The sequence below is a fragment of the Myotis davidii genome, unplaced genomic scaffold (genome assembly GCF_000327345.1).
Source record: "Myotis davidii unplaced genomic scaffold, ASM32734v1 scaffold514, whole genome shotgun sequence".
In the NCBI taxonomy this organism is placed as follows: Eukaryota; Metazoa; Chordata; class Mammalia; order Chiroptera; family Vespertilionidae; genus Myotis; species Myotis davidii.
The window spans coordinates 672090-687598 of NW_006286236.1; positions in this window are offsets into that span (position 1 = coordinate 672090).

The following is a 15509-nucleotide window of genomic DNA, read 5'->3' on the forward strand; positions in this document are numbered from 1 at the left end:
GGGTTGTCCGGGCTGGACGACTCGGGGCGTCTGCAGCCAAGCCCTCCCTGCCGCTCTGTGCGTGACCCAGGGGCGCTCTGCCCTCAGCGACTCCCTCCTGGGCTCTGCAGCCACTTCCTGCGGGCGTTGGGGGAACCGGGATGCCTGACCTCGGAGGCCTTGAATGCCAGAGACCAGCTTAGGCCTTGAGTTCTGCCAGCTGGGGTGGCCACGCCCTTTCTCCCATTCCTTTCAATCCTATAGAGGCCCCGCAGGTGCCAGGGCACGGACTTGAGCCCGACTGGGGGACAGGCCATGGCAGGCCGCTGAGAGTGGTGTGGTCTGGGGTGGTGGTCTCAATGACATGGACCCTGAAACCCAGCGGCATGCCTTCCTATTCTGCCCTGGCCATGGCTGACCTTTCCAGAGCCTCTGTTTCCCTACCTGTAAAATGGGCTGATTAAAGCAGGCATCAGCTGTTATGTTACTAAGGAGGGCTCTGCCCTGTCAGCACCTGGGAGGCTTGCCGAACAGGTAAATGAGATCACACTTCAGATGGATGGGTCAGACAGCTGGCCTGAGCACCCTCCCCCGCCCCTGGGGTCAGGGAATCTGCTGTGCACAGGCCGGTGCCTTCCTCAAGGAAGGAGATAGATCTCCGACTCCCGCTTCACGTTTTTTTGTTCCCCTCTGCTGCTCCCCGGGACAGTGAGCTCCAAGGACAGGCAGGAAGTCCTGGGCACTGTCCTTGCACAGAGACCCCACCAGGCTCTCAGGGGAAGGGAGGGCTCACTGAGGGCACCCGAGGAAGTAATACCCCAGCTGAGCTGTAAGGGATACTGGGCAGAGGGAAGGGCAGTGAAGTGCCCACACACCTGGCAGGAGAGAGCAGCAGCCAAGGGTTGGAGCCACGGATCCCCAGGAAGGAGGCAGGCGTGGCTGGAGGAAGCGGTCTGAGCACCGACCTGGCTGGGGCCGAGGAGCCCTGTTTACCCACAGGTGGAGGGTGGGGGAGACGGGCTGTGTGCAGAGTGCTGGCTTTGTCACTGTCTTCCTGAATCCTCCCGCTGGCCGCCAGGGGCGGGGGTTATTTGCACAACTGGAAAACGGGGAAACCGAGGCACAGAGAATTCCGGCACTTGCTCAAGTGGCACAGGGGTACGACTGAGACTCAGAGGTGCCGAAGAGGAGGGTGAGCGAGGAGGGGGGTTGCCCTGAGGGCCAGTGGTGGTGGGCACAGTCAAGGGCTGGGAGGGAAACTGGGCCAGGTCTGAGGGGTTAACGTTGGGCCAGGTGTGCAGCCTCACTCACCGAGGCAGGGATGGGACCAGCAGGCAGCGTGATCAGGTGTGCGGGTTTTTTGTTTTTGTTTTTTTTTTAAATCCTCTTCCACGGATATTTTTCCATTGCTTTTTAGAGCGAGTGGAAGAGAGAAGGAAAGACAGAGAGAAATATGGATTTGAGAGAAACACATCGATGGGTTTGCCTCCTGCACTCACCCTGACCAGGGCCCAGGCTGGGGAGAAGCCTGCAACCGAGGTACGTGCCCTTAACCATACTCGAACCCGGGACCTTTCAGTTCGCAGGCTGATGCTCTATCCACTGAGCCAAACCGGCTAGGACAGGTGTGCATTTGAAAGCTCTTGTGTGAGCACAGAATGGACTGGACGGACGGTGACGGAAGCATGCCGGGAGCCGGTCCACCCTTGCTGCTTGACGCAGTCACTGCAGGGAAAACATCTACACAGCTCATGTTTCAAGGGACCTGGTGTATATGACATATGTTTGCTCCCCCTCTTAGCACTATGTGTTTTAACCAGGACCACCTCCCTGAGAAAGCTTGTTTCCCCAGGTTAGGGGTTAACAGGACTAAGGAAGAGAATAAATCAGTAAATCCCCCTAGTGTTACAGAAATACCATGTACTACTTATGAAGAATTTGAACTAAGGCTGTTGGCAATAAATTTGGGACTTGTTGGGCCCGTATCCCCAGGGGTCTGCCCACCAGGGAAAACACCAAAGCCTATACCCCTGGACACCCACTGACCCAGGGAAGTCCCAGGGAAGGCAAGCAGCGAGGCTGGGAGGACATAACCTTTACTGGGTAGGAGAATCTCCTTCAGTCACTTCCTTGTAGCCTATCAGTAGAGCAGCGACCTTGGAATAGCCATTGTAATGGAACACAGAGATTAACCTAGACAAGATTAAAATCAAGGAATTATAGAACGTGACCCAAAACATACCATGATGTGATTATAGAGGCATGCTTATGGGATCAAATAGTATAAATATAGATGTAATAGGACAATAAAGAGAGAACCTCGCCATGATGATCACCTGAACGCTGTCTCCGTGTCCTTCATTCTTCGCCAACTCCGTCCACACCTTTGGGAACCCCTGGACCTGCCGGGGTTGGACCCCAACAGAAGCAGGGACTACTAATAGTAGGGGTAATGCCAGCGTTTGTTGAGCATCAATGCGTACCTGCCCTACAGCCTCTCCTGTGCGTCACCACACTGAATCCTCATGGAGCCCCATCGGGACAGTACTGCCTGCCATCACATCCCTCTTGCAGAGAAATTGAGTGACTTGCCCAAAGCCGCTCGCTGTGGCAGGATGTCCATACTTCCTGCCTCAGTACAGTTCCAGATGATGCCTACTGTCCCAGCGAGGTTATTAATAGCACTTCCTTTCCCTCTCAAAAGGTGATCTGGTCAGACAATAAATTAATGTCACTCTAGTCAGAGGGTCCTCAGAGCAGCTGGCAAAGGAAGCGTGTGCTGTGATGCCAGAGGCTCAGCTCCCAAATCCTGGCCATTGGCTGCCCAGCTGTTGTGTGACCGTGGGCAAGGCACTTAGCCTGTCTGAGCCTCAGGTTTCTGGTCTATAAAATGGGTATAATTCCAGTGCAGATATTGGCTACTTGTGGGTATTTGCTACTTCTCAGAGAGACAGCTGAGACAGTGGTCTTAACGAAAATAGTTACAACCTGCCACACACGCATCCGTCCTCTTTAGCTCTGGTCCGGGGGTGGGCAGGGGACCTTCCTTCTATGTGTCAGTTGCTTGTCTCTGTTAGCTCACCGTGAGGCAAGCTGTGAGTCAGGAATCCTTTGCCCCACTTTACAGATGGGTAAACTGAGGCTGAGAGGAGCTGCGTTCCTGTTCCTGGCTACACTCTTGATTTAAGGATCCAACTCAGTTTTTCCCTCTGGAAACTGGGAGAACGGGAGGGTCTGGGCATCCCTACGAAGGATGTAGGACGGGCAATCCCCGTTTTCCATGGTTTCCTCCTCCCCCAATTTCCTGTGGTCCCCCTCCTTCCTCTGAGGCTGTGCACAGGAACGCAGGGGTTAACCCTGGCAGAGCTGTAATCACCGAGCAGAATGCAGAACAAATGCCTGCCAGCTGGGGACTGGGAGCTGAGAGGTGGGACTGGCTGCCTGGGGCCAGGAGCCCCCATCTCCTCCCCTGTCCTGGAGGAACAGGCTCCTCGGCCATAGTCACAGAACTCAGCTCCCCCTCAACTCTCCCCTGAGGCTGGGTGGGCCGACGCCCGGGGCTTATGGGAAGGAGTCCTCTGTGGACTAAGATGAAGGGGGCAGGGCACAGCTAGAGAGAGGAACTTCCCCCAAAAAAAAAGGAACTTCCCTGGGGACCCAGGAAGGCCAGTGGCTGCCCACCAGGCTGCAGTGAGGTTTGGAGTGGGAGCCTTGAGCTGAGCGAGCTGTCTTGGCCACATCCACCAGCCCCCAGCCCAGCCCTAAGGAGCATGTACCCTTTCCACCCCAAAGTCTGGCTGGGCCTTTGGTCAGTTTCTGCATCTGCCCATTGATTTCTCTGCCCAGTCCTCTATCTCATAAGTGTCCATCCACCCCCAGATGCAATTGCTAATCCATCCATCTACCCTGCCCACGTGCCTATGTATTCATCTACCCACCCCTCTACCCATCCCTTTATCCACCTCCTTACCCATCCATCTATTGACCTATGACCCACCCATTCAATCATCTACCCACTTACCCACCCCTCAGCTGACCCACTGTTGACACCCCTGTCCATCCATCCATTCACTCCCACCCATCCATCACCTACACACCCCTGTATCCTTCCACCCTCATCCATTTTACCTACCGATAGATCCACCCACACACCCACCCATCTACCCATTTGGCATTCCTTGAGCTACTGCCCACACCTGCCCACCTAACTCCCTTCCTGACCCCCGCCATTCACCCACTCACTTCCCTGTCCATCTGTAATGCTCTTCCGTGGACTCACACCTGGCCTCTGCTGACCCATGCTCCGTGCCCTCACTTTTCTCACAGGCGGACACCTCGCTCACCTGCATCGGTGGCTCACCCTTGGGCAGAACATCCTTGAAGGCTGTTTTGAAACGTCACCTCCTCCTGGAGGCCCTCCTTCAGAGTGAGCCTCTCACCAGCACCGGTCCATTCTCTCTATGGGCACCTGTTGCCTGTGCAGGCGTCAACGAGACACTGATGCCTGTGCTCCGGGCACACCTGGGGAATGAATGGTCACGGCCAGCAGAGGAAGGGGGTCCTTGTCCCCTAAACTGACTACACCCACCACGAGGGCAGTTGCGTTCCTCCTGGGACCCCTCCGTGGACACGCTCCATGGGCTGGACTCCTGGCAGAGGCTCAGCCAGGCCTGGGCATTGCAGGGGGAGGGGGTAGTGTCGGTTTCTCCGCGAGGGTTGCGCTGCGGCCGAGTTCCCCAGCTAGGGGAGACAGGCAGTGGGCTAGGGGGGCTACCCCTCATGCTCCCACCTCTATGACCCAACATGCATTTGCAGTCAGACAACCCCAAGTTCAAACCCTGGCTTTGCCTCTCATTAGCAGCGTGACCCCTGGACAAGCCACTTTCTCACCTGGGTCTCGTTGGCATCGTCTGTGATGAGCCACGAAGTTCACTGCCTGACCTGTGGTTAACGGCCAAGGAAGGGTAGCTATTATTATTACTATTGTTATCATTTTCCTTCCCCTAGGAGGTTGATTCACTTCACACACATTAAGTAAGTGCTGTGGGCAGGGCTGGGCTGGGTATCTTGTGAAGAGGCAGCGGTAAGAAATGCAGTCCCCGCTTGCAGGACAGAGGCCAGGATATTGGTGGAGATGAAGGGCCAAAATAGTGGTAGAAGGGGCCGGGAGGCAAGGGACACTGAGGAGGTCCAGAGAGGCTTCCTGGAGGAGGTGGCATTTGAGTTGGGCCTTGTGTCTTGAGGTGAGATTGCTCACGGGTAGAGCAGGCTTCAGGAAGATGATCTGGGCTAGCTTAGTGGTTGGGCATAAATCTATGAACCAGGAGGTCACTGTTCGATTCCCAGTCAGGACATATGCTGGGGTTAGGGGCTCGTTCTCCAGTGTGGGGTGTGCAGAAGGCAGCCAATCAGTGATTCTTCTCATCATTGATGTTGATGTTTCTCTCTCTCCCTCTCCCTTCCTCTCTGAAATCAATAAAAATATATATTAAAAAAAAAGATGATCTGGGAAGTGTCTACTGTGGAGGAGGGGAGAGAGGCCTTGAACATGGTGCTCTGGGAGGTGGGGTGTGGGGGCGCCCTTTGTGACATGGGCTAGGCTGGGTCACCGTCCTGCCCCCAGTGATGGCTGCCCTTAGCGGCCACAGACCCTGGGTGCCTCGGGGTCCTTGCTAGGGGTTTCCTCATTAGCAGAGGCCAGGCAGCACCCTGACTTTGAGAACAGGACCATGCTCTGAGGGAGCCAGGGATGGAGCCCCCCCTGGAAGGACCCTCCCCCTTCTAGTTCCTGCCTCCTGCCCCGGAGCCCCTACAGACAATGCTTGGTGGGCAGTTTCAGGGCCTCAGAGGGCTTCGGGGGACATGGAGGCCCAGAGAGGGTAACACTTGCGAGGGTAGCACAGTGAGTCTGCAGTGGGGCTGGGAGCCCTCAGCTGCTGCCACACCCCGGGGTGGCTTTCAGTGTGGGCGGACACCTCTTGAGTGCCTACTGTGTGCCGGCTCCCAGCCTAACAGGAAAAAGCAGTCTCACAGTTGAGGCTCAGAGCATGGACAGAGCATGGCGGGGCTTCCGGGAGGGCTGCCTGAAGGAGGCTTCGCAAACCGGAAGCTGTGAAAGCCAGGCCGGCACAACCAGTGTGTGTGCCCCGGCGAGTCGGCCAGAGTGGTGACAGACGCTGGGAGTCTGGGCCCTGCCCGGGGCTGGCTGGGGCCTGGAGGCCAGGTGATGGCAGATTAGTCCCTGGCTGTCCAGTCCGGCTGTTTCTCGAGGTGCTGCCTGGGTGTGAATGGGTTCTTGGGAGGCGAGGGGTCAAGATGGGAGTTAATCCCAAGGGTATTTTTGGAGGGTGTGGCCACAGGCCCGCAGGGAGAGCCTGGCTCCCCGAGGCAGGCAGCTGTCGGGCCTGATGCCTGAATCGCCTCTGGAATTCTGGGCTCTGGGAAGAGGGCTGACCGCCTGGAAGTTTTCTCAGCGAGCCTTCCAGCGGCCTGGACTCTGGTTCCCTCACTGCTCCACAGGGAAATGGGGGTGGGGGAGGGCCCCCCAAACCCGTCAGGCTCTTTCTCCTGGAGAACAGGACAAGAAGTTGGGTGGGGGCCGAGGAAGGATGCAGGGTGACCCTCCAGGACAGTCAGATGGATGGATGGAGTGGAGTTGGGGGTCTGAGGCCTGAGGCTTCATGGGTGGGAAGGGATAGTGCAAGGGGCAGGGCCAGGGGACCCTGTCACCGCAGGGGTGATGGGGCCGGGTGCTCCGGAGCTGGGCCTGGCGTCCAGGAGCCTGGATGGAAGGGTGGTGGGGAGGGTCCTCCAGATCTTTGTTCTCAACGTGAGGGGAGCGGGGTGGAGAGAGGAGGGGCGAGGGGGGGACAGGAAAAGTGTGTGAGAAGCAGAAACAATGGCCTATTCTCTGCCGTCCAGCCTGGCTCCAGAGATAGGCCTGTGGGCTGGAGGCCAGCCCTGCCTTGCCCTAACCATCTCCAGTGTGGCCTCCTCCAGCAACCCAGCCCCTGGGGCTTCACTTGGTTGTCTCTGGGTGGGGCGGGGGCTCCTTCCTCTCCCCCCGACTGTGGGCTCATTCCTGGGCACGCGGGGCCATCTGTTTTTTTCTCACAAAAGCCAGACCACTTTGGTTGAAGGTTTTCACAAACATGATCTCCTTCGTGTGGTGAACACAGAAATAGCCTGCCTGCAGCTCCTGCCTGCTGCTCACAGAGCAGGGCTCATCCCCGGAGCTCCTGCCCCAGTCCCGGGCCCATTCCCAGTCGCCTGGCTGAGTCCTGGGTCCATCCCGGTCGCCTGGCTGAGTCCTGGGTGCACCCCACTAAACCTAACTCCTAGCCCCCACCCCCCTTCCTGGATTGATGAGAAGAGGGAGGTTATAGAAGTGAGGGGAGCTGATGCTTAAATAACACTCAGCACTGCCTAAGTGCCAGACCAGAGCTTGGGCTCAGGACTCCTCTGTACTTGCGTTGGCCTAACCCTCACCGCACCATTGTGCAGATGAGGAAACTGAGGCCCGAGAGGTAACGTGACTTCCTCAGCCTCTCACAGCCAGAGTGGTCCTCCTGGACTGCAGCCCAGGCCTGTGGTGCCCACAGTGGCCGCTGCCTGGAGGGCAAAGGCTTGGAGGTCACGAAGCGGCCATGATCCCCATCTCAGGATGTGGGCGGGACCCCACACCTTGCACTCACATCCCCCTGGGGCCAGAATGGCTCAGAAGCATCCCTGACTGAGGGGTGTTGCCTCTACTTACACCTCTGTAGTTTATTTTCTTATACCTCTTTTTTAAAAAAATATTTTTATTGATTTCAGAGAGGAAGGGAGAGGGAGAGAGAGAGATAGAAACATCAATGATGAGAGAGAATCATCGATTGGCGGCTTTCTGCACACCCCACACTGGGGATTGAGCCCGCAACTGGGGCATGTGCCCTTGACTGGAATCAAACCCAGGACCCTTCAGTCCACAGGCTGATGCTCTATCCACTGAGCCAAATGGGCCAGGGCTTCTTACACCTCTTTAGTGATGGGGCGCTCACCCCCAGAGGACAGCCCTGCCAGCCAAGGGTATGTGTCTGAAATGGAGTGGAAATCAACTCATCGGCTCTGCCCACTGCTCCACCTTCCACCTGCCGGGGCTGCACAGATGCCCAGCTGTCCCCCCATTCCAAGTGTCTGTCTCGGGGCCAGAGGCCTGGTCCCCGCTAGACCCTGCTGTGAGTCTTAAGCAGGTTTCGAGGCCTCCCTGGACCTCATCTGTAAAACGGGGAAGATCGCGCCTGCGACCGAGGGCAGCCTGGGAAGCAGCGCCACAAACCCAGGCGGGGGCGTCAGGTGTTCAGACTCCTCCTCATGCTTTTCTAAGCTGTTTCAGGAACTGTCACCTCACAGCAAGCCCTCCTCGGCCCCTGGCCACAGGGCACAGCCCTTGCCTTGGGACTCGTCCCCAGCTCGCAGAGGGGGACGCAATGGCTTGTCCCATTTCATGTGTGGAGACGTGACTCCGGCCACGCTCCGTGGATAAGTGGACCTCACAGGCCAGAGGGGCGAGGAAACCAGAGGGGCGGAGTGGCCCAGGCGGCATCTTTCCGCGGGGTGATCTACCAACCACTCCTACCAGGCCATTCATTCCCCTGTCAGACCTGCAGGGGTTAACCGGGCTGCCCGGTGCGCAGACAAGCAGGAGGGAGGGTCTCATGGTGAGGGGTGGGGAGCGGCTGCCCCCTCTGGGTCTGACTCCAGCTCGGTGAGCCTGGCCGGTGGGCCTGGGCCGGCCGCTTGAGCCCTTGCCAGCCTGGTGTTGACTCAGCCGCCTCTCCTCGGCCAAGGCCCGCCTGGCCAGAGCTCCCACGGGGAGGGTCAGCGCATTCTTCTCTGGCTGGAGCTGGGGGTGGCTGGCACCTTCTGGCGCAGTGTGGGGGACAGATGCTGGGGTGAGGCTGGGAAGCTTTTTTGGGGGGGTCAAGGTGGGGGGCACCACAGGGTAGAAAGATTAGCCTGGGAACTAGGCTACTTAGGCATCGGCTCAGCTTCCCACTAATGAGCTTGGTGATCTCAGTAAGACACCACCACATTTTGTGTCCACCCGCCTCCCTGCCTCAGTTTCCCTGACCATCAAGCGGATACGATGAAAATAAGCCTGGCTCACCCTGCCCCATAGCTTTTGGGAGGATCAAAGGAGAAGAACGAGTTGGGCAGGAGTGAACACCCTTTGTAGTTCAAGGACCCACACAGGGGCTGGCCAGCCGGCCTCCTCCAGGTGGAGTGAGGGAAGGGGAAGGGATGCAGGGGCAGCTCTCAGCCGTGACATCCCTGCCTCCTCCCCCGGCTTACACAGTGACAACAACAATAAGAGCCTGATGGAGATGGCAGGGGTGGGGAGATCGACTGGGGAACTTACATGCACATATGCACAGCCCATGGACACAGACACTAGTGTGGTGAAGACTTGGGAGGGGCTGGTGTGGGGAAGAGGGGGTCAATGGGAGGGGGGCGAGGGGGAAAATAAAAACCCCACAAGGGGACATTTATAATACTTTCAACAATAAAGATAATTAAAAAAAAAAAAGAGTACCACCACCCAGGTGCACAAAGTCCTTGAGCGTTTACAAAATCCTTCCATACCCATTAGCTCAGGCCACCCCACCACCCCCTACCCCAGGGCCTTTGCACTGCTCTTCTTCTGCCCAGCACACTTTCCCCACAATGAGTGGAAGGCTACCTCCTCCTCATCTCAAGTGTCACCTTCTTAGAAGCCTCCTGGACCACCTACCTAAATTATCTTCTCCTTCCCCACCCTTTGCCCCACTCCACTCTCTTCTATGCCGACTGCCACGATCTTGTTTAGGGAGAACCATGTCCCCCAAGGGGTTTAAGCTCCAGGAGGGACCATGACTGCCTTGTTCACTGCTGTGTCTGCAGATGGACCATCGCCTTCCATAGTATTATTGTCCCCTCTTATAGGGAGGAGCCTGGGGCCCAGAGAGGGTGCATGACTGGTCCAAGGCCACAAAGCCAGGAAGGCATGGAGCCAGGTGGGGGCTCTTTTCAGAACTGCCCTGCACCCGCACTGCCTGCATCCTCTGCAGGGTCCTTCTGTCATCGCCACCAGGTTGAGCCAGTGCCACCTTCCTTACACATTCGAGGTGCTATGCAACAACGGTATCTGTCCGATTCTCTTTACAGAAGAATAAGATCCTGGATTCAACATACAAAGTCTGGCTGCGACCCTAGCGGGCCTCTGGGTGAACGCCTCCGGCCAGTGTGGGGGGCATCCCAGAATCTCAGAGCCGCCTTACCCTGCGCAGGCAGGCTGGCCGGCCCAGTAGCTCTCCCAGAATTGCATCGGCAGCTGCTGGGTGGCCGGATGCCCCACCCCCCTTGCCTCTGGGCCCTGAGCCCAGGCCCAAGGCGGATCTGTGGCTGGCACTGCTCCTTTGGGTTGGGGTGGGAACACCGCAGGGATTTTAAAAATAAAGGGCCTTGAGACAGTGGCCTGGCTCGGCCAGCTCTGGGGCAGGATGGGGGCCAAACAGGGACAATGGGATGCTGAGGCTTGGAGGCTGTCTCCCCGCAGGGAGCAGCCAGGCCAGGGGAGCCCCGTTCTCCCCTGCCAGCTAACAGCATGGCTCTCCCAAGAACACGCCCTCCCCACCTATATAAACAAAGGTCTGGCATATTTACCGACCACCTACTATGTGCCAGGCCTCAGGACCCTGGCCTCTAGCCTCTCTTTTCCCCAACTGTGCTGCTCTCCTCACTGTGGACTCCTCTCCTTACCCAGACGCAGGGCAGGTGCGTTATTAAGTGCCTACTGTGTGTCAGGCAAGCCTGGCCTCTGTGCGCTTGCGCTTTTCTCCTCTGCACTCACAGTGCCTCTGGCCTCTCCCATCTCGGGCTATTCCCGTCTCCCTCTCTCTCCTCTGGCCCAGCTAACAGGAAGCAGCCGGAGAGGTCAAGGGCCGCTGGGCCTCCAGAGCCCAGCATCTGCACACACATGGGCCTGTCTGCAGGGTGGGGGGGACTTCCTGTTTATGAGAAGCACAGGACCCCCAGGGCGGTGCCTCCGACAGGCCTCCTGGCAGCCCCTGCAGTCTAGACCTCAGCCCCTCCCACAGAGGCCCCCCCATATCCCTACAGGCCCCAAGCAGCCAGCTCAGCCTCAGGCCGCTGCCCTCTCCCTGCTGGGGAGGGTGGGAGGGAGGAGGACTGAGGAGTCTTCGGAATGGCCAGGAATGTGGGAGTCGAATGTCCAGAATGTCCGCAGGAAGCATCCAGGCTCCAGAGCCCAGCCCCCCCTTGTCTGGGCGCCCTGCCCTGCTTTGGTGGGGGAGGGGCTGAGGCCTAGGGAGGGAAGGAGGAGGCCAGACCCCGTCCTGCCCAGCTGGGCCCACAGGCTTCTCTGGCAGGAGCAGCGCTGGCAGCCGGTCTCTCATCGGTGGGAGAGGCGGTGGGTCTGCAGGCAGCCTTGGTTCTGCCTTTCTCCTCCGCCTCCACGCCTCAAGGCCTCCATGCCTCACTCTGACCAAGATGTTAACTCAAACCGGAAAGAATCCCTCCTGTTCAAAGCCCCAGATCCAAGCCGGGGCAGGGGCAGGTGGAGGGGTGGGTGGGGCTGGCCAAAGGTGCAAGCAAACAGCCCTGTCCTCCTCCCCCTCCAGGCAGCACTGGCCATTCCTGTGGTTGCCTAACAGGTATTGACCAAGGGCCTGAGGGTCAAGGCCAGCTGGAAGAGGCCAGGGAGAGAGAGACCTGCCTCTTTTCCCTTACCTAACCCAGAAGGAGGTGAGCAACACCTGTCTTCTGTCTCCCCTCCATATCCCATGCTCCCAGAGTACCTGGTGCTTGAGGCAGTCACCCCCTAGAGGGCAGTGCGGGTGAGAAATCAGCTGACACAGAGGAGGTAGTCAAGGAGGGCTTCCTGGAGGAGGGCACCCTCTCCACACGGAAGCCTAAAATTGGGAAAAGATGTGTCCGCCCCAGGAAACAGCCTGATTTAAAGGAACTGCATTTCCACAGAAAGGGGCTGGAGAAAGGGGCAGGTGAAGGAGTGAGAGGAGATTTGTGGGAGTGCAGGGAGGGGGTGGGGGAATGAGGTCATTTGTCCTCAGAGCCTGGGTTTTCTGTGGCTCTGGAGCGCCCCCTTTTGTCCTGGGCCAGAGACAGAGAGGAATAGGGTAGAGGAACCAGTGACTTAGTGTGGGTGTGTGGACACGGGGAGGGGGAGGGGAAGGGCCTGGAGACTGGGACTGGGACCCTCCCTGGCCCCTAGCTCTGTGAAGCCTCCCACAGCGCAGGCTGTCCAGCTCCCCAGAGGCCTCCTCTCGGATGGAGCATCCACACACGTCCCCAGGCGCTGGGCTGCTTGCACGCTGTGGTGGTGAAGAGTCCTGGCTCTGCGATGTGACCTGGGCCAGTTATTAACTCCCCTGGCCGGCCTCTACCAGTGAAATGGGGCCAAAGACAGGGCCCGCCTCAGAGGGCTGTTGGGGATGAAATGAATTCAGCAAAGCGCCTGGCGCGGATGCGTGCTTATTCCCGTTAACAAGGATTGTTATTAATGGGGAAAAGGGAAAGTTGGTTTTCCTCCAAGGACATGCAGACAGGTGGGTGGAAGGTGTGTTACGAGAAGCGTCTTAAAAAAAAAAAAAAAGGCTTGATCCTCAGCCCCGGGGATTCCCAGACTTGCCTGATCTAAGGGACCCCCTGGGCTCTCGTTAAAAATATCAGCTTCCCACCCCACTCTCTGTCCTGGCAGGTGTGGGTGGGACAGGCCTCGGGGAGATTTGGGCTCAATGCCAGTGGGGGCAGGGGGGATGGGCATGCTGGAGGCAGCTATCAATGATTCTTTCACATATGAGGATTCACTCCAAACGCTTCCTCCTTGGGAACCCGTTCCTTCAAAATACCCTTTAAAAAGCTGGTCCAGCCCAGCCGGTGTGGCTCAGTGGGTGGGCATCGACCTATGAACCCGGAGGTCACGGTTCAATTCCAGGTCAGGGCACATGCCCAGGATTCGGGCTCAATGCCAGTGGGGGCGGGGGTGTGTGTGGATGGGCGTGCTGGAGGCAGCTATCAATGATTCTTTCACATCATGGATGTTTCTCTCTCTCTCTCCCCCTTTCTCTTTGAAATCTATAAAAATATATAAAATAAATAAATAAAAGGCTGCTCTTTATTGAGCATTCACTGCCTACTCTAAGCCCTTTCCATGTAAACTCCTAGGATCCTTACAATCTTACGCTGTGCAGGTACTTAGAGTTGCTCCCATCTTACTGATGGGTAAACTGAGGCCCGTGGAAGTTAAGACACCTGCCCAAGGTCGCAAGAACACTGTGATTGACTTGTTGGGAATCAACCTGGCATTTGAACCTGGACTTGGACCCTTGATCATTGGGTTGTAATTTCCCCACCTGCCACGCGCCCCTCCAGGTGGCTTGGGGTAGGAGCTGGGAATCCATACTTACCACCTCTTTGTCCTCTAAGGCTGTGGCCCTTGAATAAAAAAATGGCTGGTCCAGCCCGGCCGGTGTGGCTCAGTGGCTGAGCACCGACCTATGAACCAGGAGGTCACAGTTTGATTCCCGGTCAGGGCACATGCCTGGGTTGCAGGCTCGATCCCCAGTGTGGAGTGTTCAGGAGGCAGCCAATCAATGATTCTCTCTCATTATTGATGTTTCTATTTCTCTCTTCCTCTCTGAAATCTCTCTCTCTCTATATATATACATATATATATACACACACACCCACACATACATACGCGGGGGCCTTGACTTACGAGTGTCCTGACTAACGAGTTTTTTGAGATACCAGCTGTCTCTCAGCTGCTTTTTTGCATCGAGTTGACAGAGTAATTTGAGTTAACGAGCTCCTTAATGAGCTTGGTCTCGGAACTAATTAAACTCGTAAGTCAAGGCCCCACTGTATGTGTGTGTGTGTGTGTGTGTGTGTGTGTGTATATATATGGACTGGTCCTGCTGTAACACCCCCTCCCTCCCACCCCACCCCCGGAGAGGCAGAAATGGGATAGGACTTCCTGTGTCCTACTTACTTCCTGCGGGTGGCCTCAGGTACTTCCTACGCCCTGAGCTGGTTTCCCTGAATCTAAAATGGGGTGCAGCACCTCCCTGGTGTCATCAATGAGTTGCCCAGACCAGGGTTTGGGAACGGTTCGGGCTGTGGGGCTTGGAGACCTGGGCAGGGAGAGGGGACAGTCTAGGAGTTGCTCAAACTCACCTGCACTCCGGTCAGGCCCTTTCCTGGTGTCAGGGAGACCCCGGAGGCTGGGAGGCCTCACAGGGATGGCGACGCCGGGGGTGGCAGAAGCGGGGGAGCTGGCTTCTCCCCTCCCGCCTGACACCCGAACACGCCCTGGCGGGGCGGCTAGTGATTCACCAGCCTTAAGCCCTAGTTTCATCTGTAATCAGGAAGTGGGCCACTAGAGAGCCTGGGGCATTTTCTGGGAGCCCAGTGCCACCCCAGAAACCTGGGAGGAGGGGCTCAGAGGAAGAAGAGGGAAGAGAGAAGGCAAAAGTTCTGGCTTCAGAAAATCTGCATAATTTATTCTTTTCTTTGCCGGGGATGAGAGATCCTGGGGAGCCGAGGGCCCTGGAAACCGTTCCCTCCTTCATCCTGGTTTATTGAACCCCTTACATTGTGCGGATTTCCATGGGCCCAGCGAAGCCAAGTGAAGTTTCCCAGGAGCTTCCTGGTGGGGAGACCGCCATGTAATCGTGTTTACAACATTCAGAATCCACGGGGAGAGTGATCAATGTGGGGGTGGGTGGCGGCCGGGACAAGGGGCGGTTCCACAGTTCTGAGGCCCCACCAGGAAGAATGGGTTCGAGTCTTCGGTTCTGCTCCCATCTGACCCTGAGTTTCCCCACCTGTGAACTGGATACAGTCACGGTGCCTTTCTCCTGGGGTTCCTCACAGAATTCAAAGGGTTAACATGTCCAAAGCACTTAGAACAGCACCTGCTGGGTGGTCAGCCTGTGACAAAAAGGCCCAGAGTTGCAGCTCCTGGGTGGGGTGGGGGCAGCGGTGGGAGGGGCATCTGCGGTGCTGTCAGTCCTCTGGGACAGCCTCAGGGCAGCAGGGAGCTTTGCAAGGCTTGTGGGCAGAGAAGTGATGTGGAGGGCAGAGCACCGAGGATACAGAGCCGTGATGGCCGTGGAGGGGAGGGGCAAGACTGGGGCAAGGAGACAGGGAGGACGTGGCTCGAGGGTCCTGGCGAGAGGTGGGGAGGCCTGAGCTGAGGCAGCAGGAGACAAGGACTGGCGGGAGGATCCATAGCTGAACCGACAGTGATGGTGCTGGGACCAAGCAGACACATGCTGAGGCGGAATCCAAGGGTGCTGGCTCCCACCGATTCAAGATCTGCTAATATACTTAGGAGAGGATGTTCAAGGGGGGCCTTGAAGAGTGTATAGGAGTTCTCCAGGGAACCCGTGAAGGGACAGCAGCCCAGGCAAAGGGCCACCAAAGGCAAAAGTTTAGGGGCGGGAGAGTCTGTGTTTGGAAAGCAGCGG